Here is a 27,290-nt window from a genome sequence, read left to right on the forward strand (position 1 = left end):
GTTTAAGAAAAAGGGAAATGGATTATTTATCATTGAAGATGTATCTCCAAGTGGAGCAGTAAAATTGTCCACCCTGGATGGTGAACCAATGGCTAATTGGATTAGTGGATGTCATTTAAAGAAATACAATCTGCCACTAACCGATGAATTGCTAGAGAGAATGCATGTAGCCAAACAAAGGAAGGTCAAGCGACAACAAGTTATTGATGAAGCTAAAGAGGAAGCTAGACTTCGGGTACTCAAGCGTACAGCTGCTCTCAAGAATCAACAGATACCGATTCCCATCAACACTTTGGAACTAGATGATCGACAATAGGAATTACCTAAAGACGCAGTTTCAATAGATGACAACTGGTTAGATGGAATGGATCTGCGCATCAAAGTATAGCTCAACAATCATAGCACCAATGCTTTGGTAGACACAAGAGCTAGAGTGAATGCAGTCAGTTATTCCACATACAAGAAGACAACAAGTCAAGCATTGACCGCAGGAATAACGATAATTAAAGGATGCAATAAGAATCCAACTCCAACATTGCGAGTAGTCAACCTGAACATGGTAGTACATGGATGTTCATGTCCGCATCAGTTTGTATGCTTGCCAGATGAACACATGATTCTTGGCATTCCTTGGATGTGTACATACAAAGCAGTGTCAGATTGGGATACGAATGAGCTAAAGCTATCACTTAAAGGAGGGCAACTCATTGTTCCTATTGCACCAAGAAAGGAAGAATGGAAAAGATGCTATCAGAAGACCAATCCACGAAGCAAATCTTCCCCATCCTCTCGACAAACAAATGCTACAAGTAGCATGCAAGGAGTCAGGAAAATTTGCGTACCAAAAGCACAACTTGTGGATACACCAAATCAGATCTGGGTGCCTAAAATTTCACCAAAGAAACAAAAGAGAGTTCCAAGGATTCGAGCACAGAATCGAGTATCTGTGGACAAATAACCTAACATGAAAAGGGTTTGGAAGAAAAAGGAACACTTATCTTCTCCACACAACATGAAACCAATCAAACAGTGGCGAGTTAAGTCGCAATAGTCTCTCAAACACCATGCACCAAGCAGACCGATCTCCAATGGCGAGAAAAAGCTCGACAACAGTCTAATGTGCTACCAAAAACTCAAGCAATCAGCGTGATTAAACACCCTGATGGTACTATCAAACAGAGAGCACAAAGGCTACAAGATTTTCTCTTTGGAAGACATCAACAGCAAACCTCGACATCGGAAATCCTTTAGTTATTTACTCAAGACCCAGCTCTTGCACAACATATTGAGTTCAATTGCATTGATCTTCATATCATGGTAGAGACAATCATGGCTATGCATAGACACAATTGTTCAACCCATGCACCCAGTCGTCCCGGAGAACGCCATCTAGGAGGGGTGGAAGGGCACTAAGTACTAATTAATTAAGGGCAATGTTTGAAGAGGGAGGAAAAAGTTCCATGTTAATGTGTGATTCTTTTGAAAAATTACTTAATAATGTCCTTATAATTCATCAACAAGAGTATATTCACTGATAATGTCTTTCCGATGAGTGTAAATAGTGTGTATACTGCTAGAAAATCATAAAAAATAGTCCTTTTTTGAGTATTTTTCATCATTTTTGTTGATAAGGAGGCTTAAAAATGGAGAAATCCAACAAAAAACAATAAAGCTATGTTTTTCAAAGGATTTTTCTAATTATTAGGTTTTCACTTTACCTTTTTAGAGCATTTTGCTATTTTCTTTGATTTTTTCAAATAAAAAGGTCAAAAATTAATAATAAATAGCAGGGAAGCTCAGATGAAGAACGGAACACATGATGGTGATCAGAAAGACAAGGCAGACAAGCACAAAAAATTTCAATGAAATCAGAAGATGGAAGCGAGAAGCCTAAATTGGGCGGCCAGGCCTACTTTTGCAAAATTCTTGCAGAATGAGCTACAAGAATTCGATTTTGGAAATTTTTGAGCCTAACATAGATTTCACGGCCTAATAGGACTAATGGGGGAATCTGGGGAAAATTGGTTCGGGAAGTCCAGGTATAGATATCCAACTTAGGCTAAAACCACCTCATTTCCACTTGGAGCCTGTGCAGAGAGAGCATTTCGACTTCTTTCACGCGTCATTTCCGGGGCCCACAGTTGGCCTTTTTCAGCGCCGTCTCACACGAGACATGAGGGGTAAGTTCTTTACTCATCAATCATCCATTTTGTTACGGTCGGTAGCTAGTCTAAAGCCCTAGATAAAACCCTAGAAATCGAGCAGTGCAAGAGGACCTACGACCTAAAAGTGACCATAGCGGCCTACCAACTTGACCAAATCGGATGGTATTTGAACCATAGCATGCCCTAACATAGTAGAACCTTTCCATACCACCAAATGACCATTCGGTTGGGGTCAAGGGGGTCCCCAGTAGAGAAATTAAGGTTTTGGGAAAGGCCAGAATTTCGACCTGACTCCACAAATGACTTGCTAATGAGGTTCATATACAATGGATATGATTGGTTTGGAGAAATCCATCAAGTAAAGCCCTCGAAAAGCAGAAAACGGCTCGAAGGTTACAAAGCGTTAAATTCAACATACGAGGCCAAACTGACTCCAAATGAGCCAAAATTGGACAGGTAGCTTCATGACGATGTTACGGACAAGTCCAAAGCCTCAAAGTTGACCGACCAACCCAACAGACAGAGTAATCATGAAAAACGGTGATTTCAGAGTCGACAGAGCACAAAGTGATGCCGGCATGACCAAACTTGACCAAATTCAATTTAGTACTTGTATTAGGTGTATGAAACATGTCTAGGTCAAAATTTGTGAGAATTGCAAAGTTTTTGTCACTGTAGTAAATAATCGCGATTATTGACTTTTGCAACATTGTTTCTTGAAAATTTTTAGTTCACCTCACCTATCATGTGTACACACCTATTACATGCCAAAAATCAAGCATGAGCCAAAATGACCACCCATTACTTGCAACATTGCCAAAAAACGCAAAGAAGTCTTTGTAAGACAAAATCTGGGTTATGAACAAATTTTCTTGATCCAAATCACCTCATAATTCATACCCAAGCTCTATACCATTCCTAGAACCAATGCATGCCAAAAAATGTCAATTTTGGAAGAAAAGTTAATAATCGCGATTATTTACGTTTTGGTCAAAATTGGGGAATTTGGATATTTTGTCATCATACATCCAAAGAGCATATTGAGATAAGCCCACTAGCCAATTTTGAGTCAATTTGGATTTCAAAATCTCAAATTTCCTTTATATCTACTGTTCCAGTGACCTAAACCCAAAATCTAGTACCATTTTCACCCTGTGCATCCAAATGAGCCCATATTTCCCTCAGAGCATGTAATTGGCATAACTTCAAGCCTATAAATCCAAGTTTGCAAAAAAGTTGAAAATTTCCCAACTGTAAATAATCACGATTATTTACTTTGGTTGCAAATTTTTGTTTTGACCATACAGTTTTGTTCCTTGCATGACTTTATGCACCTTTGCTTGTTCAAAAATTGATTTGAAGCAATTTGGACTAGATTATCAACATTTCAGTCTAAAAGGACGTTCCAGAGAAAAATTCGACAACTCTGCTAACTTTGCACTCTATTCACTGAATAGGAGCAATGCAAGCAGCGGAGAAGGCCAAGAAGAAGTTAAACCAAAAGGAGAAACTACAAGAACTGCCCCCGTATCAACTGGACCCCGAGTCAGTAAAGGCAGCAAAAGCATCCTACCTTTCTAAAGAACAGTTAGAAGAACACCACACCACGGTCTTCACTGGCACATTTAAGAGTGAAGAAGGACATCAAGTAGAATTGTAGCTCTTGCCTAAAGAGGTCTATGATGTAGTTGCAAAGCCAGAAACCAAAGAGGCTAACCGTAGGTTGGGGCTCTGACATTTTTACGAACAAGAACCTTGCGGGGTGGACTTTCAGAAAGCTTACGAGCTTCTGTCCACAATCAAAGAAGACGGAATTGCCCAAATATCAGATAGCCAGGGAAACAAGGTCGAGGTTGTAATTACAAAAGATATTGTGGCAGAGGCACTTAGACTGCCCACTGAAGGGATAACCATGCGGGCAAGAAACAGGAAGACAGTAGGCACATTTACCAAGGAAACAGCTGCGGCTACATTCATCGATCTCATCCACAAACAAGTGGAAGAGCCAGCCCGTCTGTACCATCAACACTTCGATTTCCTCTCAAAAAGGCCACCAAGGTACACGACACCAAATCACGCCGTGGCCACCACTTTTACACATGTTCTGAAGTCAACAACAAGGCAGCCTGTGGACCACGCACAATATGTTTTGACAACATTGAAGGCCACCAAAAAGGAAGGAAAAATAACATACTTGGGCGCGCCAGAAGTATTAACAAAAATAGCCTATCATGCCATCGACATGGCTGACAACCTACCACCTGCCTCGGATCATAATACATGGATCTTGGCAGCACAGCCCTCTCTAAGAGCTACAAGATCAGGTAAAAGATCATTTAAATCAGGTGATGAATCAGATGATAGCTCATCAGAACAGCACATCAGTGAAAGCTCTGACAATGAAGAAAAAAGAGCTAGGAGGGAAGAGATAAAGAGAAAAGTTGTGGCTGGCCACCAAGAGGAGCCAGCTCAGAAACAAGCAAGATTTGAAAGAGAAAAATAGGCGTATCAACGCACTAGGCAAGCACAGGGAAAAGACACAGAAAAGTGGGTACCTAATAGCTTGAAAGGACTTCGAACGAAGCATCATTCAAGAAAAGAGGCCGAGGATCCCAAAGATTATTTAGAAAGAATGTACCAAGAGGCAGAAGCTTAAAGTTGAAAGAGGCTGAAGAAGCGGCAAAGAAAGTTCAGGAAGCGGCTACTCAAGAGCAAATCCAGGCACAGGCGTATCAACGCACTAGGCAAGCACAGGGAAAAGACACAGAAAAGTGGGCACCTACTGGCTTGAAAGTACTTCGAACAAAGCATCATTCAAGAAAAGAGGCCGAGGATCCCAAAGATTATTTAGAAAGAATGTACCAAGAGGCAGAAGCTTAAAGTTGAAAGAGGCCGAAGAAGCGGCAAAGAAAGTTGAGGAAGCGACTACTCAAGAGCAAAGCCAGGCATCTCCCCGAGCAAAGCCAGGCATCTCCTCGACCCACCTCACCGTCGCCGGAACAACAGGACCAGCCCATGCCTACTCCACCATCATCACAGCCAGGCCACGAGACTAATGAAGAAGCCGAGACCAACAAGGAAAAAGATTTTGAATTCACCCACCAAACATAAGCTACACACAAGGTCAAACCAAACAACATGAGGAAAAGGAAGCTGAGCCAAAACCAAAGCAGGTAGCCGAGGTAACTCACAAGCCGATGGATGAAACTGAAAAAAAGGAAGATACAGAAAAAGAGCAAACCACTACACATGAAAAAGAAACCGAGACTGAGAAGGCAGAAAGACCTGCAACCGAAGAAATGGTAAGGGTTGAGACCACACAATTTATTTCCACTCAACCAGAAACTGCCAAGGTATCAAAGCCTCAAGATGGGCAAGGAGAAGAACAACCATCCACCTCTACAGAACCACCAACACCTACATCACAGCAAGAAGCAACACAGGAGGCTGCCGGCACATCACAAATCGCAAGACAGGAGGAGTGGCAACGAAGTGATTTTACAAGTAAACGAGTATGCAAGGTAGATGCAAGTCATGACGGAGAAACTCCGCTCAACAGCCTTCGATCGTAGTACAAAAGCCAAAGAACTAGAAATGGTCATTGATGCTCTTCAAGGAGAGCTCGCGACGACAGGATGGCTACTATTACAGATCTCCAAAGGCAAGTACAAGAGCTAAAGACTGAAGCAGAACGGCATCAGATAGCGAGGGACAAAAAACAGAAGGAAATGGAGGAGTTGGGTGACCTCCTTACTAAATTAGCTGATGCATGCAAAGTGAAAGATGAGCAGCTGACAGAAGTGACAAACGAACTTCTTACCACCTCTCTGTCAGCTCAAAAAATTCAAGTACAGTTAGATATTGCTAACGCTTCTCTCCAATATTCCGAACAAAGAATCAATGATCAGGCCACTTTCTTGTAGCAAATAAGACAAAATCCATCCGTGGCCTCAATCAAGGGAACATATGAAGTGTACAAAGGACTTGAAAAGAAAAACAAAGATTTAGAACTGGAGTTGAAGCTTGAACAGTCACAACACAGAGACCTGGCACTGATGTGGGTCCAAAGAGAGGAGGAACTCCTTAAGAAAATTGCAGAACTGAAAAGAATGAATCAACTCCTCAGAGATGGAAAGCCCGATACACAGGAAGAGGCAGGCACTTCAGAGCCACCCAAAAAGGACATCCCCTTGGTCTCATTTGCTGACTTTGAGACGCAGTCTACAGCAGAGCCGAGTGGTGATGAAGACTTTCAGGTCCAAATTACAAATGAAAATACAGTGCCAATGGTCCAGCTGTCAAAGGTTGAAGAGGACGCACTGAAAGAAAAGATCACCTTAGAGGAAGATGAGCAGTGGAAGGCCGCAATGGATTGGGAGTTGAGAGTTTTACACTCTGTCAACGTCACTCAACTCACTCCCAATCAAATCAATGCTCAATGGCACCAAAAATCCCTGCCATACCCTCTCATCAAGGTAGAACTCTTATAGGTAAAGAAAAGATTATACAAGGATATGCAAGAAGATGGCGCAGATAAAGACCAACCGAAGTGGAGGTTAAGCTGGATAAACAAGAATCCATGATACCTGATTCTATTCACAAGAGCACCTGCAGCCCTACAGAAAGATCCGACATTCTGTCCTATACCTCGAGTAAGGACATCGCAAGCACATGAAGCACTGCATAAGAAAAGGCCAAGATGGCTTAATTTTCCCAGGTTGCTAGCTCTAGAGAAAGGCCAAGCATCAGAAGAATACATGGTGAAAACCCTAACGGGCGCCATGACATTCTTCAAAAGTCTGCTAGATCTCTCCTGTGCAATGCTATATAAGGTCTGTAGGATGCTGCTCACATGCATACAAGTTTTCAATGAGCATGAGCAGACAAGAGCCCCTTGGCTCTCATTCTTGGAAGGGAACAAAGACCTATGCTATGATCTAAGTGGGCAACCATTAGAGGAAATTCTATATGGATTTTATGCCAGATGCATGTTCTTGCCCTCGCATAATATGCTCGCTTTTGAGGAGGCATTCTATACTGGCTTCTTCACCTGGCGAACAAAGATATTTGTGCCGGTGAAAAGCAATCTCACATCAAGATTTGTAGGATACTCGGCTATGGAACTGAAAAAAAGAGTTATCATACAATTTTTGCAAGTGCCAGAAAAAGAACACAAAATCAGATACCAAAAGGCACTGAAAGACCGCCTCGCCCACCGTCAACTTGAAGACTAATTTAGCCCATAAAGCTGTGTCAAGGGACGAAACAGGCGAGGAGGGGGGAATGTTAGTAGCAACCTAATGCAGACACCATTTTTCGGAGTTCTCCTTGTAAAACAATTATTATTTTTTTGATAAATCGAAAATATTATAACTTCTTTTTTCTTGGTAAACTTTGTAATTAATGAGCTGGGGCTACAAGCTTCCAGATTGTATCAACCAGTCAATTCCCAGCTATGGTAGAACTCAAGATTAATGCTTTTGACCACCCAAAAACCTTGGCTAAGGTACAAAAGCCAATTTTTGTAATTTTGGATAAGAAATACACAACGTGAGCTAACGGCGCTCACTTCTCTCCTTCTCGCGCTTCCTACTCCCTCTCCGATTGTCACATTGCGAATGCGTTTATTACATTGCAACCACAGGTAAGAGCTCTACGCATTAACGTAAGCCATTCACAGTATTTTGTAGCTTTTGGCGTCGCCGACCCACGGCCTAATTTCATCATAACTAGGAATTTACACTTTTAAATCGAAAAACTAAGCATAGGCGGGGTATTGGGGCATCATTGCTAAGCATTTAGATGCATTCTGGGTCAAAAATGACTAGGTCAAAAATCCACTACTGTTAATAATTGCGATTTTGGAACTTGACCTAAAGCGGGGTTTGAAGCCATAGGAATGTGTGCTTAGGTCTTATAAACTTGTCCTAGAAGTTTCGATACGTTTGGATGTCATTTGATGCTGTAACGGATGTGATTTGCTTGCCGATGAGCGATTGGCTTTTGGTGATTTCAGTCACTTGAGTGTAGTCTGAGTTAGATGCGAGTGGTTAGTTGTTTTCCAAGAGATTGACAAACTCTTGTAGCCTCTATGCACTAGTCGCGTCAGCTTCGTCCCATGGTTTGACAAATTAATCGTGGTTCTCGCTAATACTGCAATAAGATAGGATGGTGAGGTTAGACATGCGTCCCACAATTTTATTGGGCTATGTGTCTTCTTTTATCGTCTTGCACCATAAGTATATATTTTTTGTCAATTTATACATTCTCTAATCTCATAAATTATTTTTTCTTTTATTCAAATCACCTCCATATTTTAATCCTCACCCTTGTGAAAACAAAAAAATCGACTCCTACTCCCTTAGTCACTTTTATTATAAAATTCTCTTTTACTTGCATACTTTCCTCTTTCACCAAAAATAATGCAAAAGAGGGACCATATTGTATGATTTCAATATCTTTTTCCATATCCAGAATTCTTGCATATTTTTTTTCACTATGTACTCATTATTCGAACACCATGTGCTCATTGAGCTAAAATCCATGAATAGTCCATACACTAGTCCCACCATGTATATATTTCTTTATTCACCAATAATCCTTCAGCCTCATTGTTACTATGCGCATTCAATTTGAACCCTCTCTTGCATATTAGCTTCCCCTTATAGATCATAAAGTTCTATACCCCTTGAAGCCGCATCATGGCTCTTTCTGTATGAGCCATCAAAGAACAACACATGTGCATTGTTGATCTGGGGTACTTCTTCAACTACCCGTTTCACCACCTCTTCCTTAACAAGAAGGGGATTCTCCTTGTAAGTCAAAAAATTAGCTAGGGTAGCTCTTGTACTGTCTTCCATTAAAGAAGAGAACTCAAACTCTTGCAGATCAATTATCCATTTCTTGACCACATTTGACATGTTAGTGCCATTAATTAACTGTGGCAAAAATGCGTAACTTTATAAGAAAACAAAAGTTTTTGGTAGCAAGTAATGACGAAATTGTTGACAAGAAAATATTACACTGGCCATCACTAGCTCTACTTCCAACAATTTTCTTTCTACTACTAACTTCACTCGGCTTGCACAATACAATGGCCTCATATAATGGCTACCCTTCCCCTTTTGCAATAGCATGGCTCCAATGGCATCATCCCCTACTGATGGATTTACATAAAACACTTGCTCTCAATTAGGAGCCTACATGGTTGACAACCCCCCTAAGACCTCTTTCACCTCTTCAAACACTTCTTCACACTTGTCATCCCATTGCAATGGATCATGCTTTTCCACTTGTTGTAATGGATAAAGGAGCTGTGAAGACAATGGAATAAATCATGCCATGTACTTCACTTTGTGTATAAAGGCTGCCAACTGATTTGTACTCTTAGGTGTTGGAAGAAGAATAATAGACTTAACTTTGTCTGGATTAGCTTCAATGCCATTTTTTGACACCATATGGCCCAATAATTTCACCCTTGGATGTGCTAGATGACATTATTTTGGATTTATTTGTCCTCCATATTTATCATATCGAGTCAATACCATCTGCAGCTTCACATGGTGTTTAGCCCTACTGCTGTAGACATAGAAATCGTCCATGAATTCTTTAACACAACTACCAATGAATGGTACCAATACCCAATTTGCTCTCTTTTGATAGAAGGATGGTCCATTTGACAACCCAAATGAAAATACCGTGTAGAAATAATAGCCCCATGGAGTACTGAAAGATGTCTTTGTTTGGTCTTTAAGAGCAATCTTCAAATGAAAATAGCCTGAAAAACCATCACACACACTGTACCTCTCATAACCTACCAACTGAATCCAAGATCTGGTTGATGAATGGAAGAGGATATGGATTCTTCTTAGTGGCTACATTTAAGGGTTTGAAATCTACATAAATCTTCCACTTCCCATCCTTCTTCAGATTGACTACTATTGGACTCACCCATTCTGTGGTCTCCACTGGGACTACAAACTCTGCCTTCAATAACTTGTCCACCTCTTCCTGCAAGGCTTCCATCTGCTCTTGACCCATCCTTCTTAGCCTTTTCCGCACTGGCTTAGCACCTTTCTTCAGCTCTATATGCATCTCTTCTCCCTTGAACCCTATAATCTCTTCATATGAAGTAATGAACAAATCAGTAAAACTAGCCAGCATGTGCAAATATATATCCTGCTCCATAGCTGAGAGGTCTCCACTGATCATTTGTGTCATCAATTCTTGCTTCTTTGACAATTCAACCTTGGTTTACATCAACCCTTCAATCATTTCATAAGGCCCTTCACTTTCATCTTCAATCTCATTTGCAATGCAACCAGACAGAACTCATGGATTTCTTTGTCCATCAGAAGAAATGCAACATCAACATCCTCATCATTGCTAGTAGTACTATCATTTTTCTCGTCAAACACTGTGGAATAGTCTTCATCACTAGACTCATCCTCATTTTCATAAAGTTTCTCTAATTGTTTCCTTGTGTCCATATTATATAGATTCTTGGCACCTATCTTTCCGTAGAGGCTAATCGTACCATGTCTCCTATCTTAAACAACTCCCACTGCACGTAACCATGGTCTACCCAGTATAATAGGATATGCTCCCAACCTCGCCAACATCACATGAAAATCAACCACCACCTTTGCATCATACGTTTCCACTTCTAAGCTCTTTACAACACCCAAACATTTGACTTTTTGATGGTAAGTTCCAATCTGACTGAAAGCCTAACACCCAAGTCACTATAAGACCCATCTTCTCAATGCATGAGTGTGTTATGACACATATTTGGGCTCCACCATCAACATAACCTTGTCCCAAATTTTTTCTTTTGTGCCATACATATACTATAGGACAAATGCTTGGTAGCTCATTCATGCCAACACCTTCACTGAACCTCTCTCTCGTTCTTTCTCCATTGGGTTAACCATCCTCTTCCACTATCGCTTTAGCTTAGGCACCATCTCTATAAGATGCGCAAAAGTAAAATTTGCTTTTCTGCTTGTTAGATCCTCCTTCAAGTCATAGACTAATTGCCCATCCCCTAATGAAAAATTTGAAACATGAATCTTGCGACGAGCCCTTCTTTTCCTCTTGGCCTTGACATACTCGCCTTCATGGCTCTTTCCCTTCTTCTTACTAGAACATGCACCACTTCTTCCTTCCTTATCCTACGATCCTCTTCCCAATAGGCATCCCTAATGTATCCTCCAGCTTTGCTGCCTTCTCCAAGGTGAGCACACTTATCACTTTTGTCTTTCCATTTTCCTCTTAGGTTAATCCATTGGTTCCTTCTTCTCCCTTAATTTCAATGCCATAATCATTTGACCTAGTTAGCACCTGTCTTGGCAATGGATACATGTCTCCCCCCATCCTTGGTGTCTTATCTGATTATGGGCTGATGTGGCCCAACTCTCCGCAAATATAACACGTGGGCATCTGCCTCCAGACTCTACCATTGCTTTGTTCAACACCATTCCTAGGTATTTCTTCACCTCATAGCTGATTTGCAAACCTCCCCCGACCTTGATTATTTCCCACATTACCTAGCATGTTTAGGCTGAGATTCTTCATTAAATCTACCACCTACCTCATGTAGTGACCACTGCTGGCATGACCTAAGGAGTAACAGAAACCACTAGTTCATGATGAACCCCTGGCATGTGACCTTGCAAAGAATCCATAGGCTGAAATTCAAACCCTCTTGGGCAAAGACTCTACTCCTAGCTGACTCATTCTTCTCAGCTTCCACTCTTTGTTCCTTGCTACATCTAGTGCATCTTCATATGTCCTAGGCTTGTTTAGCTCCAATCTCCAACATATGTTCTCCCAAAAACTAGCTAAGAACCTATCCTTCTTCATCATGTTAGGTGGGAGTACCTGTGGTGCTATGGCCTTGCACATCCGCTCCCATTCCATTGAAAACTTACGTATGTATGCATCGACTGGCTCACCTTCCCTTTGCACCAAACCCTGTACTTCTTGCCACACTTTTTTAGGATCTTCTATCTTCACAAAATCCACTTCCAATCCATGTCGTAGATTGTCCCAACTTAATCTCACAGGTGGATCAACTGCACGCAATTCCTCTTCAAATTCTTTGGACCAAACTCGTGCAGCACTCTTTAAACAAACCTCATGAGAAGACGTAACATTTTCACAGGATCATGAATTTGGTTGCTAATGCAGGCAACCTCCATCTTTTCCAAAAAGTATTCCACATCTTCATCACTTCTTCCATGAAACTCCGAATAAGAGAAATCCATGGACCCCCAAAAATTATTCCACATCTTCATCACTTCTTCCATGAAATTTCGAATAAGAGAAATCCATGACTACCCAAGTTTTGATGCTTTGAGAACCCCTTCTAACACAGGTGCAAGAACCCCAAAACTTTTTACTAACTCAATCTGTAGAAACTTCAATGGATCTCAAGCTCTAGGAAAGGATGAACACATGCACATCGGATGAGTTTTCATAGTTAAATCATTGAAATTACCACAGACAAAGGGGATTCTAGTATCTCTCTTAATCTTCTTGGCCCAAACATAAAGACCATGCGCTGCTGGTAAAAAATCTTCCTGTCCACATAACCATTTATTTAGATTCTTTGTGAAAAATGAAAAGGAGTGAATTGAGGTCCGTCATGATTATTCATTAAAATCCATCCATGCAGCTTCCAAGAAAGCACACTTGACTAATTACCCTATGAGTTTGCCAGAATTTCAGCAGCATAATAACATAAATGGCTCAAAAGACCAAAAAGCAACCATCACAACTAAGAAAATTTTTGGCAAAGTTCCCCAGAAGTAGAGCATTAAGAACCAAAAATATAGATTGTTTATGTATGCATAACCTGCCAACAATGGTATCCAAGCATCAAGTAGGAATCACTAGTACATAGCGTATGACGAGGTCACAAAAAGGGTGATCCAACCATTTGTATCACCCAAAGGATCTCACATTTGAGAATCCCCCAGGTCAATAAAACCTCACCACGACCCTCTCACAAAGGCTTATGCACATCTCGTATAGTCAAGTTTCAAAAATGACTATCTTCTAGACCAAGTCTCATAAATGGCTGGGACTGCCAATAAACCAAGTATGGCTCCACAAAGGCGTACAATGGCAGTATCCACAAGTAACGTACAATACCAGACAAGGCGCTCAAACATGCGCCAAATGATGCATACCCATGGCAACTGCAAGTGAATTCCACTTGCCAGTATATCACTCTACTCCAGCTACCTGTACCTGTGTGAATCACCTGTACCTCTACCTGTAACCTATAACCTGTAATCCTGAAGCTGAAGCTACTAAAACAAGATCCTCTGTGGGGGTGCCAAAAGAGTGTGAGCGGGATGGAAACACAGACAATGCCTGTATAATCACCCAACACACACTCTTGGAATGATGCGCACACACACACACACTATGGGGTACCACTCAGCTTCACAACCCACCTGGTCAAGATAGGGAACACACCGATGGAGTGAGAGGAGAGAGACTATCCATTTGCCCACTCAACACAGACACACACACACACACACACACACACACATACACACACCCCAAAAACTCAACTCAAGAAAGGAAGACTTCTGATGTTTAGATACAATTAAGCTTGGGCCAACACAAATGGGGAAAATAGCTTACACAATATGGATAAAATATGCCAGATACAATTACAAATTTGAATACAGACTTCGCTCATAGGAGAAACTTACACAACAAAAACAACAAAAAAATAGTGCATTTTTGCTACCCTTCTACATCCATCCATACACCTGGTACTCAACTTTTCTCAATAATGCATACCACAACCATGTGAAGTGGCCCCCAAATATAGTTCTCATGATGACCATTTTGCATAATTCATCACAAAAAACACCCATGTTGTGTCCGTACTTATCCATGTGCAAGTCTTGATCCCATTCAACCTCCTGATGCCAATGGATGCCACTTGACGCACTTGACGCACCTGCTTACCTTATGGCGTCAGCATGCTGATAGCTTTGTCGAGAAGTTTTATGCTCTACCAAATCCTCATTACTATTGAAAAAACACATTGATACAGGTGACGATGAAAATCGATGTACTATGTACATGCTGTCCTACATGTACACTTGTGGGTCCCACGTAACCACCTGGCTCTGGAAAATGGGCAATTCTTTATTCGATGCACCATGTATGTGTATGTACATATGTGCAATCAACTCTTCCAACAAACTTTTGACAACGGATATACCCAAATCTCCAAAGTTTTGAAGACGAGATTCTCTAAAGTGCCAAACAATGGAGAAAGCATGGTCTTCATTAAGGAGACTTCAACAACATCATGAAGACTACTATGCTTATGAAGAAATTTTTTCTTGTCAATGGGGAGGATGTGGATTTAATTCTACATTTCCAAATTATATAAAAATGGATCAATTTATTTCGGGTTTGTCTCCTTTCGTAAAGACTAAGGCTACTTGTAGTGGACCCTCTACCTTTGAAGAAGCGGTCACTATTGTCCGAAGGAAGTTTCACAAGTACTTCTACATTGAAAATGGTTTTGAGAGTGTGTCTTGTCTAAAAGCAGAAAGTGAAAAAGAAGAGGAAATCATCAGTGGGGAGATCATAGACCACGTTGATCATAAAAAAATGAATGTGTACATGGAATGCCAACTCCAAAACAAAGTAGAAGAATGTGAGTTTAATCCATGCAAGATTAAAGTTCAAGAATTGTTTGAGGATGTTGAAAAGCATTGGTATAACCCATGTATGTTAAGCATGGAGGAACGGATCATGCAAGAAGCCAAAGTTTTCATAAAATTAGAAAGTAATCCATCAACCTTTGAGGTGGTGCAATGTGAGGAGTTCCAACCTTGCCGGCCGCCCGGTGGGGGGGGGTTAGAAGGGGATGAAGAACATGGGAGAGTAGTAAAAAATAATATTTCTTCAAACAACTCTATGAATTCTAAAGAGATCATAAAAGGAATCTTTCAAAAGGGTATCATTCTCTCCAATGGTGTATTAGTGGGTGGGTGGCTTTTCATTCATGCGACAGTCTCTTAGCAAGAAAATCCAAGCTTTTGAAGCTCAAATCAGCTTCACCTTGGGTTTCACCTCTTCAAAGTCAACTCCTCCTATCTTCACATATACCTTTCATCATGGGCACCATACCTTCTTAAGTGGAAGAGGACTTGGTGATGAATGACTTGGTGGAAGAGCTCTTGAAGGTCGTAGCATATACACCCGCTTTACCCAAGAGAAAGAGCAACCTATCTTTTATATTGCATTCATAGTGGTGGAATCAATGATGGACATCAATAAGAGCTACGATTTTCTTAACTAAATTCAATAAGTGATTCCATAACATACATCTCTCTTTGGAAAAGAAATTTCAAAATCTTTGATCTTAGCGGGTGCTTATGGAAACATTTAATGGAGGAGGTTTACTCAGCCACTTGATTACATCATGTTGTAGGCTCTAGAGAGAGCCTTTCAAAACACACAAGGTTTATTAATCATATAACAAAGGTTCTTCAAAGATAAAGTAGACAAAGATAGACGTTACAAGATCTACATGTTGTGTGATTGGATAAAAGGTAAATGAATGTACCATTTTCTATGGGGGTGAGGTTTAATCCAAACAACCAAAAGACCTCTTGTGAAGGTTTGGAAGAGGTAGGTTTCCAAGAGAACCAAAATGTGGAAGATGAAGGAACGTTAGAAGGTATGTTGTCTACAACACTTACAAAGGACGAAAGAGAGGAGTTCAAAGGTGTGTTAAAAAAATTTCCTAGAATTTTTGCTAAAGACTACACCGACGTGTGTGGAGTAGATGATGTTCAACAGAAGATCAAGCTAAAAGTCAGAGGCCACATTTAAGGCTCAAAAGCTATGAAGGCTAGGAGTCATCAAGGAGGTAAGAAAGCTTCTAGAATCATGTTTCATATATCCAGTGGAGAATTCAAAGTGGGTGTCTCCTGTTGTTGTCACTCCCAAGAAGAACGGCAAGTGGAGGATGTGTGTGGATTACCGTCCACTAAATGAGGCAACAAAAAGAGATCACTTTCTCCTTCCATTTCAAGATGAGATACTAAATGAGGTAGATGGTTACGAGAAGTACACTATGTGCAATGGATACTCACGTTACTTTCAAATAGGTATCACATTGGAGGATCATTTTTAAAAAACCTTCATCATTTGTGGTGATAAAGTTTAGATCCTACTTGCTACCAAAACCTTTTGTAATGAAAAATTGTTCCCTTGGGTGTCATCTCAAATGAATCTTAGTACTAGGATATCAAAGTGGACTATGGATTTGCAAGAGTTCCAATACTCTTTCAAGGTAGAAGATAGTGTACGTGCACAATTGGCAGGGATTCTCAAACATAGGATACATGAGAAGGAGATTAAGGTACCTGAAGTAAAGACCCTACCATTGCCACCATCAAAAAGTATTCCTAATTCTTTTACCTTGTTCTTTGATGGAGCTTATGGACGAGCTAGAGGAAAAGCAGGGGGAGGGCTAGTGTTGCTCAATCCAAGTAGAGAGGTGGTCATGAAAGAGAAGGTCAATCTACTAGGTTCAACTAGCAACAATGAAGTTGAGTACAACACACTACTCCATGGTTTGAATATGTGCATCAGTCAAGGTTTATAGCATCTCATGGTAAAAGGGGATGCACTTCGCATTGTGAAGCAAATTTTAGGCATTTGGCCATGCAAGAATGAAAGCCTAAAGACAAAATTTAATGCCACTCATAGGTTGTTTAATCAGCTTGAAGAAGTGCAACTATATCATATTCGTAGCAAAAAAAATGAAGGCGTAGATTTACTTGCACAACAAGCAATTACATGTGTTGAGAACAACAAAATGAAGATGTAGATCTACTTGCACGACAAGAAATTACCAAGGATTGGAGCCATTGGCTCCCATTATTGGCTACATTTTGGAGGGCGAGTTTCCACAAGATTTCACAAAAGCTCAGAAGAAAAGAGTCATGAAGAAGGCAACCATTTATCTCTTCTTAGAAGGCTCCCTCTATCGAAAAGGGAAGGATCAAGTGTGCATAAGAGTATCAACTATCCAGGTACTTCCAGACATTCTAAAAGGTTTGGCATGTGGTGGTCATTTTGCCCAAGAGTTAATTGTGGGAGCCAAATGTTTCCTCTTCAATTTACCCCTCCACCAATTTGGCATCGCTACCACAACTCAAGAAGCCGGCGGATTTTGAGGTGATTCTCTCCAAATCTATTTTAGAATTCAAGAAGCTACACGGTAAATTAAAAAGTGCTAAAAGTCTCTTGGCACATCTCAATGAGTTACTCCCGTAACCAAAAAGCTCCCAATAGCCTTTGTATCAAACCTCCCAAGCTTACCATTGATGATTCACTAGCCCAAGCTCTGCTTAACACTAGGTTGGTAATGGGACACTTTTATGTCCTGGGACACTTTTATGTCCTGTGAAGTGACCATTTTCCTTGAATTATGTCAAGAGTTTCAAAATGGATTTTGAGGTGCAATCTATCTAGAAAGTTGTCTCATGAGCTGAAAAAAACTCGACATTTTTTTGGAATATCAATTCCATCTTTAACATTGTCCTTGCACAACATTTCACAACCTAAACTGTGTGAAAAAACGGGTCCTGTTTTTGGCTTTTTTCAACTTTTTGCAACTGTACCACTCTAGAATTCATGTTTGTGAGGTCTATAATGCTAGAGAACTATCTTTAGTAGTCCTCAACATGTCCTGATGCTTCTAGGGAGAAATAAATATTGAAGTTGTAAGTTATGACCAAATTACAAAAATTGTCAAATCCTGTTTTTTAGCCAATTTTAGCTCTTCTATTATTTTTTTGGTGGATTTCATGATATCCAAATTCATTTTTTATTTTCTATGTCTCATATTGTAACATAAATCTAACATTCCTTGAGTTTTGGGGCACCTAATACCCTATTTTGCATAGTACACAACGATGGTTGATTTTTTCATTATGGAAGAAAACAAAACATTCTAGTATATCAAGTATAGCTTTTTCAATATTGTTAGTTTCTTGTGGCAACCACATGCATTTTGTAGGTAGTAACCATATCTAGTCATAAGGATCAAATTTGGCTAGATATTGAATAGTTTCTATGGGATTCTACAATTCATAATGTTCAACCCAGTTTTTTCATGTTTGCTCTATTTAACACTTCATCTTTGTCCCCAAGATTCCCCTTGGTAAGAGATGTATTATTCTTTTGACATGCTCCATGGCTCCTTATGAGCATAAAGGACAATAGGGAACTAAGAAAACATGCATATATTATTTGTATTGAGCGTGGCTATAGAAACTTTGATGATAGGTTTGCAGAATGGTAAAAATTCAACTTTTTTGTACCTATTTATTTTGGAAAAACAGAAAATAGCGAGTGAGAAGCAATCATATGTTCTGATCACCAACCCATTGAAGTTAACTAGGGAATTTATCTCAAGTCTCACAAAAATCCCTAATCTTATTTTTATGCAACAAAATGTAAGAAATGACTGTTTTGATGAAAATTCACTGGTCCATCAACTTTGGAGGCTTGGTGTGACCAAAAGATGAGAAATTTTACAAGTTTCTTATTTTTTCCATCCTTCGTAGGCCTTGAACTATAAACTCATGAAAGGATTTACAAAATGAGTGGATCTACTATGGTTTTGGAGGTTTTTTTCAAAACCCTGAAAGGACACTTTTATGTCCTGTTAGGTTACCAACCTAGTGTTAATGCCAAGCTCACTTCACTCACTATACGTTTCCAACTTGATTCCACACAAGCTTTCATCCAAGAACAAACTCTACTCATAAAAAACCTCCAATCTTATCTTGATGGCTACCATGCACTTGTTGAAGAATGCCTCAATGATCTTAACAATAGGCTGCTTCTGATTTCCATTCCACTACTGTCAAAACATGATTGGAGTCTTAAGCTTAAAGAATGGAAAACCTCCTCTCTCAACCTCTTCCTCTTTGAAATCCAAACCTACATCTTGAAAGCCCATCTAACCTCTACCAAGGAGGAAGACGCCATACTTGCACGCAAAAGAACAAACTATAAAAGAACTCGTGGAGCAAGTGGTGGCGGATCACTTGGGTTCAAGTAACACCAAGGGGGGCTTAAATTCAAGTCACACTAAACCGCATTCCCCCCCCCCCCCCCCCCCCCCCCCTCTTCCCCAAGTAAACCCTATCCCCCTCCCAAAAAACCCTTCCATTCCCCACAAAGAACATTCAACCCCCCTCCAAAAAACCCTTCCAATCCCCTAGACCCTCTACCTACCCTCAACCTTCTCCATTGGAGCCTCAATCTATAGCTCCTAAACTATCTCAAGGCCCAACCAATAAACGAACTTTAGAACATCCCCACCAAGCATCTCCTCCCTATGTAAAAAAACCCCACTACACCTACCACCGCAATTTACCTTCTAATCCGGTCTACCCTCTTAAACCCATTAGCCCCCCACACCCTACCATTTCCCACCCCAATATTTCTCCTCTCACTTCCTCTTCCCACAAGATTATTTTTTTTCAAAGAGCACCTCCCACTACAATGCAAAGCACTCCGGAAAAGGAAGACGGAGGAGGGATTAGGGTGTAAGCACCCCTCTACATGGGTGCATCTTTCCTTCTCAAAGTCCCCCCCTCCTCCCACATCTCTGGATCACCAACACTGCCGCTACATCACCACTTGACAAAGATTACCTTGAGCTCTCAATCCGCAAAGGACGTTTCAGAAGGAAGTATTGGCTACCCCTTGTAGATCCTCAACACTACAAACTTCTCCTTTTTGGTAAGCTTAAATCCTTCTCTTTGGAGCTCGGTGTTTCCAACTTTAAAATACATAACCTTTCACCTAAAACACTCTCCCTCCCTGAAAAGCGATGCTTAGCTTTACGTTTAAAATACATCCCCCCCCCCCCCCCCCCCCCCCCTTCAAACCCTTCATCCGCTTCTCTTCTTGCCGCTCATACCAAAATGGCAAGAGAATTCAAACTAAAGTTTTTCTTCAAGAATCATCCAACTCTACCACCCTCTCCTTTCAAAATACCAAATCTCCTTTGAAAGCCGCCCTTGCAAAACCCAGCTCTCAACCAAATCTTACTCACTAACCATTTTAACCTTAACCTTATTTTAAACTCTAATTTCTTCCCACCCTCTAAACCTCCCCGTTTTGTCATTCAAGCCTTAGATAGCCTCAAATTGGATCCTTCCATTGTCATAAAACCTGTCGACAAAAACCTAGGCTTGGCCATTCTACCTTTCGATTGGTACGAAAGTAACGCCCTCACTCACCTCAATGATACCTCCACTTATGAGCCTTGCCTCTCCATGCCCTTTCCCTTTATTGCTTCCCTCCTCTCCTCCATTACCATCCAATTTTTGAAGTTACCTACTTTAGATCGTAACTTGAACCTCTCGCCCCTTGACAAGAAACTTAAACCCTCCCCCATTTATTTCATCCCTAAACTACACAAACCCTCCCTTGTCTCACGGCCTATTTGCTCATATAAAGGCTATATCTTTGAAAAATCTTCCATTTGGATTCAATTCCAACTCTTTCCTATCCTCCTCACCTTTAAGAAAAATCTTCAAAACTCTCTCACCCTCATCCAGGACCTTAACAAACTCCCCCTCCCACCCAATACCCTACTCTTCACCTTTGATGTAGAGGCCCTCTACCCTAGTATCCCAATCAACCATGGCCTTGCAGCTCTCAAAGCCTGCCTTTCTACCCATTTTGACCCTCTCAAAACCCACTTTATCCTCTCTCTTATGGCGCTCATCTTGTCGCACCACTACATTACCTTCAAAGGAAAGTTTTGGAAACAAGTCAAAGGCACCGCTATGGGCTCCAATTTTTCCATAGTATATGCATGCCTCTTCTTATGCCATTTGGAAGCCTCTTCTTCCCTTTTGAATAGTCCTAACCTTCTCTACTTCAAGCGGAATGTTGATGATGCCTTTGGGCTATGGATTGGCTCTAAGACATCCCTCACCTCTTGTCTGAATGATTATGGAAAAACACTTCAAGATCACATTAAAATCTCTAGCCACATCTCTCCCAACCATGCCACTATCCTCGACATAGGATTTTTTAAAGGAAAAAATTTTGCCTCCTCCAAGCCTTTTAGACTCTCACTGCCATCAAAAACCCTTAAATGCCTATAACTACATCCCATGGATCTCGTGGCACCCTACACACTTAAAGTGTCTTTCATTATTGCAGAACTCAAAAGATTTATCATTAGGGAAAGCTCCTTGGAAGGTTTCATTGCTATCTGCAATCTCTTCTATCAACGCCTTAGGGCAAAAGGATATCCACAACGTTTTCTTCTTTATGTGTTCAAAAAAGTCACGTATCAGAATCGCACCTCCCTCATGGAGCCCACTCTTCGACTTAAAAAACCACCCCCCATTACCTTCAAGTTACCTTTCACTCCCTCCACTAGAAGGCTATCACCCTCCCTTTGTATCAGCAACCCTATCCCTTTGGCTTGCCAATACAACCTCTCACTCTTGGTTCTACCTAGACCCACCATCTGCTGGACCTCTGGGCCCAACCTCCATAGCATGCTTGTACATACCTTTCACCACCCTGGAAGACTCACCTAAATCTTTGAATGGGCTACACGTTCCCCTTTTGGCTTGCCACACACCTTCGACAAAAATATATATTTGGAGATCTCCATTTTTTTTGGATACCCCTACCCTGTAAAATGGTGGAGTTTTTTGGTTGGGCCCCTCCCTCATTTCTACTATTCGTTTCCACTTCTCGGGCGCCCCCCCCCCCCCCCCCCCCCCCCCCCCCCCCCCCCCCCAACACCACTTCTTTCTCCCTTATCTTGGGGGCTCACCTCAGCTAATTAAACCCCACCAATCCCTTACCTACCTCTTTCTACACCCCTTGTTAAATCATTAGCCAACTCCACCTACCAATACAACTTTGGTCTACTAGCCCCATAAATTTTTTTTGGTCTACTAGCTCCATAAAAAAAATATAAAATTGGTCTATTAGCTCCATGAAAAATATAAAATGGATATTAAAAAATCCTCTTATGTTCCCAAATGTGGACCTTTCTCTTCACCCTCTATCTCCCCACTAACTTGGTTATCAAATCACCATCATCTTCAAAAAACATAACTCTATTGAGTACAACATGGCTACCCTAACTCTTTCACTTTGTACTTTTGAACACTATCATTAACTCACCAGTGTCCCTAACTCTTTCCTATGTACACTTGTACACTACCATTAACTCCCTTGTTTTCCCCCCGAAAATCCACCTAAAGCTACCCCTATATAAATCCCCATTCACCTCCTTCACTTGTATATGAAAACTCACACCACTGATGAGCTCAGTATGAAGGAAACGCGTTTGGTGTCTCACCCTTTTTTACCTAAATGACCCCTTAACCACCCGTGTATCCCTATCTACTTTAAGGATATTCAACATCCCACCATTTCTTGTCTCTCTATACTTGAAGTCGTTTCGCACGCTTTCTGACGTTTTTTATCTTACAACACCGAAACATTTGACTTTTTGATGGTTTTCCAATCAGATCCAAAAGCCTGGCACCCCAGTCACTATAAGACCCATCTTCTCAATGCATGGGTGTGTTATGACACATATTTGGGCTCCACCATCAACATAACCTTGTCCCAAATTTTTTATTTTGTGCCACACATCTACTATAGGACAAATGTCTGGTAGCTCATCCATGCCAACACCTTCACTGAACCTCTCTCTAGTTCTTTCTCCATTGGGTTAACCATCCTCTTTCACTATCGCTTTATCTTAGGCACCATCTCTATAAGCTGCGCAAAAGTAACATTTGCTTTCTTGCTTGTTAGATCCTCCTTCAAGTCATAGCCTAATTGCCCATCCCCTAGTGAAAAATTTGAAACATGAAACTTGCGACGAGCCCTTCTTTTCCTCTTGGCCTTGGCATACTCGCCTTCATGTATCTTTCCCTTCTTCTTACTAGAACATGCACCACTTCTTCCTTCCTTATCCTCTGTGGTCCTCTTCCCCTGAGATTCTTCATTACATCTACCACTTTCATCATGTCTTGCCTTAGCCCATCATCTTGCACTGTTGTAGTGACCACTGCTGGCATAACCTAAGGAGTAACAGAAACCACTAGTTCATGATGAACCCTTGGCATGTTGACCTTGCAAAGAATCCATAGGCTGAAATTCAAACCTCTTGGGCAAAGACTCTACTCCTAGCTGACTCATTCTTCTCAGCTTCCACTCTTTGTTCCTCGCTACATCTAGTGCATCTTCATATGTCCTAGGCTTGTGTAGCTCCAATCTCCAACATATATTCTCCCAAAGACTAGCTAAGAACCTATCCTTCTTCATCATGTTAGGTGGGAGTACCTCTGGTGTTAAGGCCTTGCACATCTACTCCCATTCCATTGAAAACTTATGTATATATGCATCGACTGGCTCACCTTCCCTTTGCACCAAACCCTGTACTTCTTGCCACACTTTTTTAGGATCTTCTGTCTTCACAAACTCCACTTCCAATCCATGCCATAGATTGTCCCAACTTAATCTCATATATGGATCAACCGCACGCAACTCCTCCTCAAATTCTTTGGACCAAACTCGTGCATCACTCTTTAAACAGATCTCTTGAGAAGACGTAACATTTGCACAGGATCATGAATGTGGTTGCTAATGCAGGCAACCTCCATCTTTCTCAAAAATTATTCCACATCTTCATCACTTCTTCCATGAAATTCCGAATAAGAGAAATCCATGGCTACTGAAGTTTTGATGCTTTGAGAACCCCTTCTAACACAGGTGCAAGAACCCAAAACTTATTACTGACTCAATCCCTAGAAACTTCAATAGAGCTCAAGCTTTAGGAAAGGATGAACACATGCACATGAGATGAGTTTTCATAGCCTTAATCATTGGAATTACCACAGGAAAGGGGATTCTAGTATCTATCTTAATCTTCTTGGCCCAAACATAATGTTAAGTATGGAGCGTGATTTACCCTTTGTAATTTTCTGTGGTAAAAGCGCACATTTGTAAGGCCCCCATTATGAGGAGAAGCCATCGTGCGTGAAGGACAATCACTCACCGGAAACCAAAATTTTCACAGACAAGAATCAGGGGCAACTTTAAAGGCTCGGGGGCGGAGGCCCCCGAGACTTTTTTTTCGCCGGAATATTATGGCCGGACGGCGGCCGGAAAACAACCGGTCGGTTGGCCGGTGGCCGGTAGTCAATGGCTGATGGCCGGTGGTCGGAAGTCAATGGCCGGTGGCCGGTGGTCGGAAGTCAATGGCCGGTGGCCGAATTCAATGGCCGGTGGCCAAATTCAAAAGCGGACTTTTCTTCTCAAGGGCGGCCACACATGGGCGGATTGGAGGGTCCGATTTGGACTTATTCGCACAAGGGCGGCTACACATGGCTGTCTCTCATAAGAGAGGGCAGCCCTTTTGGCCTATAAAAGGAGGCCATTTCTACACACATTTCATAGTGTGAAGTTGATGCAACAAGGTGAGTGTGAGGTGGTGAGAGTGAAGCAAGGCGAGAGCTCCATTAAGGGTATAATCCCTTTGTAAACTACTTCTTGTTTTGAAGTACTAAAGCCATTGAGTGGCTGCTTTCCCGTGGACGTAGCCCACATTGGGTGAACCACGTATATCGTGTGTACTCTCTCTCTCCCTACTCTATAATCTCGTGTATATAAATCTGTCTCTCTCCATTAAGTAATCTACTCAATTATCTATTTAGCTACGTCTTATTTCCTAACACATAAAGACTATGTGTTGCTGGTAAAAAATCTTCCTGTCCACATGAACATTTATCTAGATTCACCCGACACACACTCTTGGAATGATACACACACACACACACACACACACACACACACACACACACACACACACACTGGGGCACCACTCAGCTTACACAACCCACCTGACGGAGATAGGGAATACACCGATGGAGTGAGAGGAGAGAGACTATCCATTTGCCCACAACACACACACACACACACACACACACAAACAAAACTCAACTAAAGAAAGGAATATTTCTGATGTTTAGATACAATTGAGCTTGGGACAACACAAATGGGGCAAATAGCTCACACAATATGGATGAAATATGCCAGATGCAATTACAAATTTGAGTAGAGGCTTTGCTCATAGGAGAAACTTACACAGCCAAAACAACAAAAAAATAGTGAGAAATTTGGCAAAATGGATAGCATCATTGCGTCCAAAACCGCCCAAAACCCTCGTTTACAATATCAAAGTGCTCAAATCTGACCTCAAATGAGCAGTTTATGGCCAAAACAGGCTCAAAAAACAGCAAAAATTGAGTTGCGGCTATTCCTCCTCTTCTCTCCATGTTTTTCTGGTTTCTTTCTCTGGTTTTTCAGTTTCCACACTTCACTTTATCCCTTGAGCACCTTTGTCCTTTTGATTGACCTCAAACAGACCCCGAGCATGCCAAAAAATGGCGACGTAGTGCATTTTTGCTACCCTTCTACATCCATCCACACACCTGGTACTCAACTTTTCTCAATAATGCATGCCACAATCACGTGAGGTGGCCCCCAAATATAGTTCTCATGATAACCATTTTGCATAATTCATCACAAAAAAACACCCACGTTGTGTCCGTACTTATCCACGTGCAAGTCTTGATCCCATTCGACCTCCTGACGCCACTGGATGCCACTTGACGCACCTGCTTACCTCATGGAGTCGGCACGCTGATAGCTTTCTCGAGATGTTTTATGCTCTACCAAATCCTCATTACTATATAAAAAACACATTGATACAGGTGACGATGAAAATCGATGTACTATGTACATGTTGTCCTACATGTACACTTGTGGGTCCCACGTAACCACCTGGCTCTGGAAAATGGGCAATTTTTTATTCGATGCACCATGTATGTGTATGTACATATGTGCAATCACCTCTTCCAAAAAACTTTTGACAACAGATATACCCAAATCTCCAAAGTTTTGAAGACGAGATTCTCTAAAGTGCCAAACAATGGAGAAAGCATGGTCTTCATTAAGGAGACTTCAACAACATCGTGAAGACTACTATGCTTATGAAGAGATTTTTTCTTGTCAATGGGGAGGATGTGGATTTAATTCTACATTTTCAAATTATGTAAAAATGGATCAATTTATTTCGGGTTTGTCTCCTTTCGTAAAGACTAAGGCTACTTGTAGTGGACCCTCTACCTTTGAAGAAGTGGTCACTATTGTCCGAAGGAAGTTTCACAAGTACTTCTACATTGAAAATGGTTTCCATCATGCTGGAAGAACCAACCATCAAGAAAGTGTTTCAATCAAGGAATCGGTTCCTTTACCCTATTTCTTTCCTTCTACTCCAAAAAATATTGCATTAGGAAAAATATGAACCCTCTAGGGGCCCTTTGGGATTAAGGTTAATTAGAGGTCAGCCAATAGGAAGAGGGTGGTGGACACACTCTATACCCTCAAAAAAATAGGGGGACAAGGTAGCCTTACACCTCTTAATTGTCTCTTACCTAGTGAGAAGGTAAGGGAGGTGGCTAGGGGAAAGAGGGGGGGGGGGGGGGGGGGGGGGGGGGGGGGGGGGGGAGGGGGGGGGACCACTTTGACCTCTTTTCCCCCACTTTTTGGCCCGGATTTAAAAATACACTAAAAATTTCAAATTTCAAGTTTTCCCTCCTTAAAAGGTCCCCAAACCTATTTCATGGTCAAAAAAGTATTTTTGACCTTCAAAAGTTAAAAACGTGCACTAAAAAATCCAAAAAATTGATTTTTTTAAAAAACAAATCAAAACATCATTTTCACCCTCCAAAGTCTTTCCAAACCTATTCTATAGCTAAAAAGTGTTTTTCTCTCTCTACAAACCTTTTTCCAAGCTCTCCATTGCTGCAACAACCACATGCACCCCCTATAGTGCATCATTATCTCTCTGCTAGCTTTCTCCCACCTCCATTGTAGCACCAAGCAAGCTCCTCCTCCATCTCTTCCTCTTACCCACCACATAGTTTCACACCAAGCTAGCTCCTCTCCCTTCTCTCATCTCCATTACAACATGAAACAAGATTCTACTCCTTCTACTTT

This window comes from Adiantum capillus-veneris, chromosome 18 (genome assembly GCF_014529385.1).
Source record: "Adiantum capillus-veneris isolate H3 chromosome 18, ASM1452938v2, whole genome shotgun sequence".
NCBI lineage: Eukaryota > Viridiplantae > Streptophyta > Polypodiopsida > Polypodiales > Pteridaceae > Adiantum > Adiantum capillus-veneris.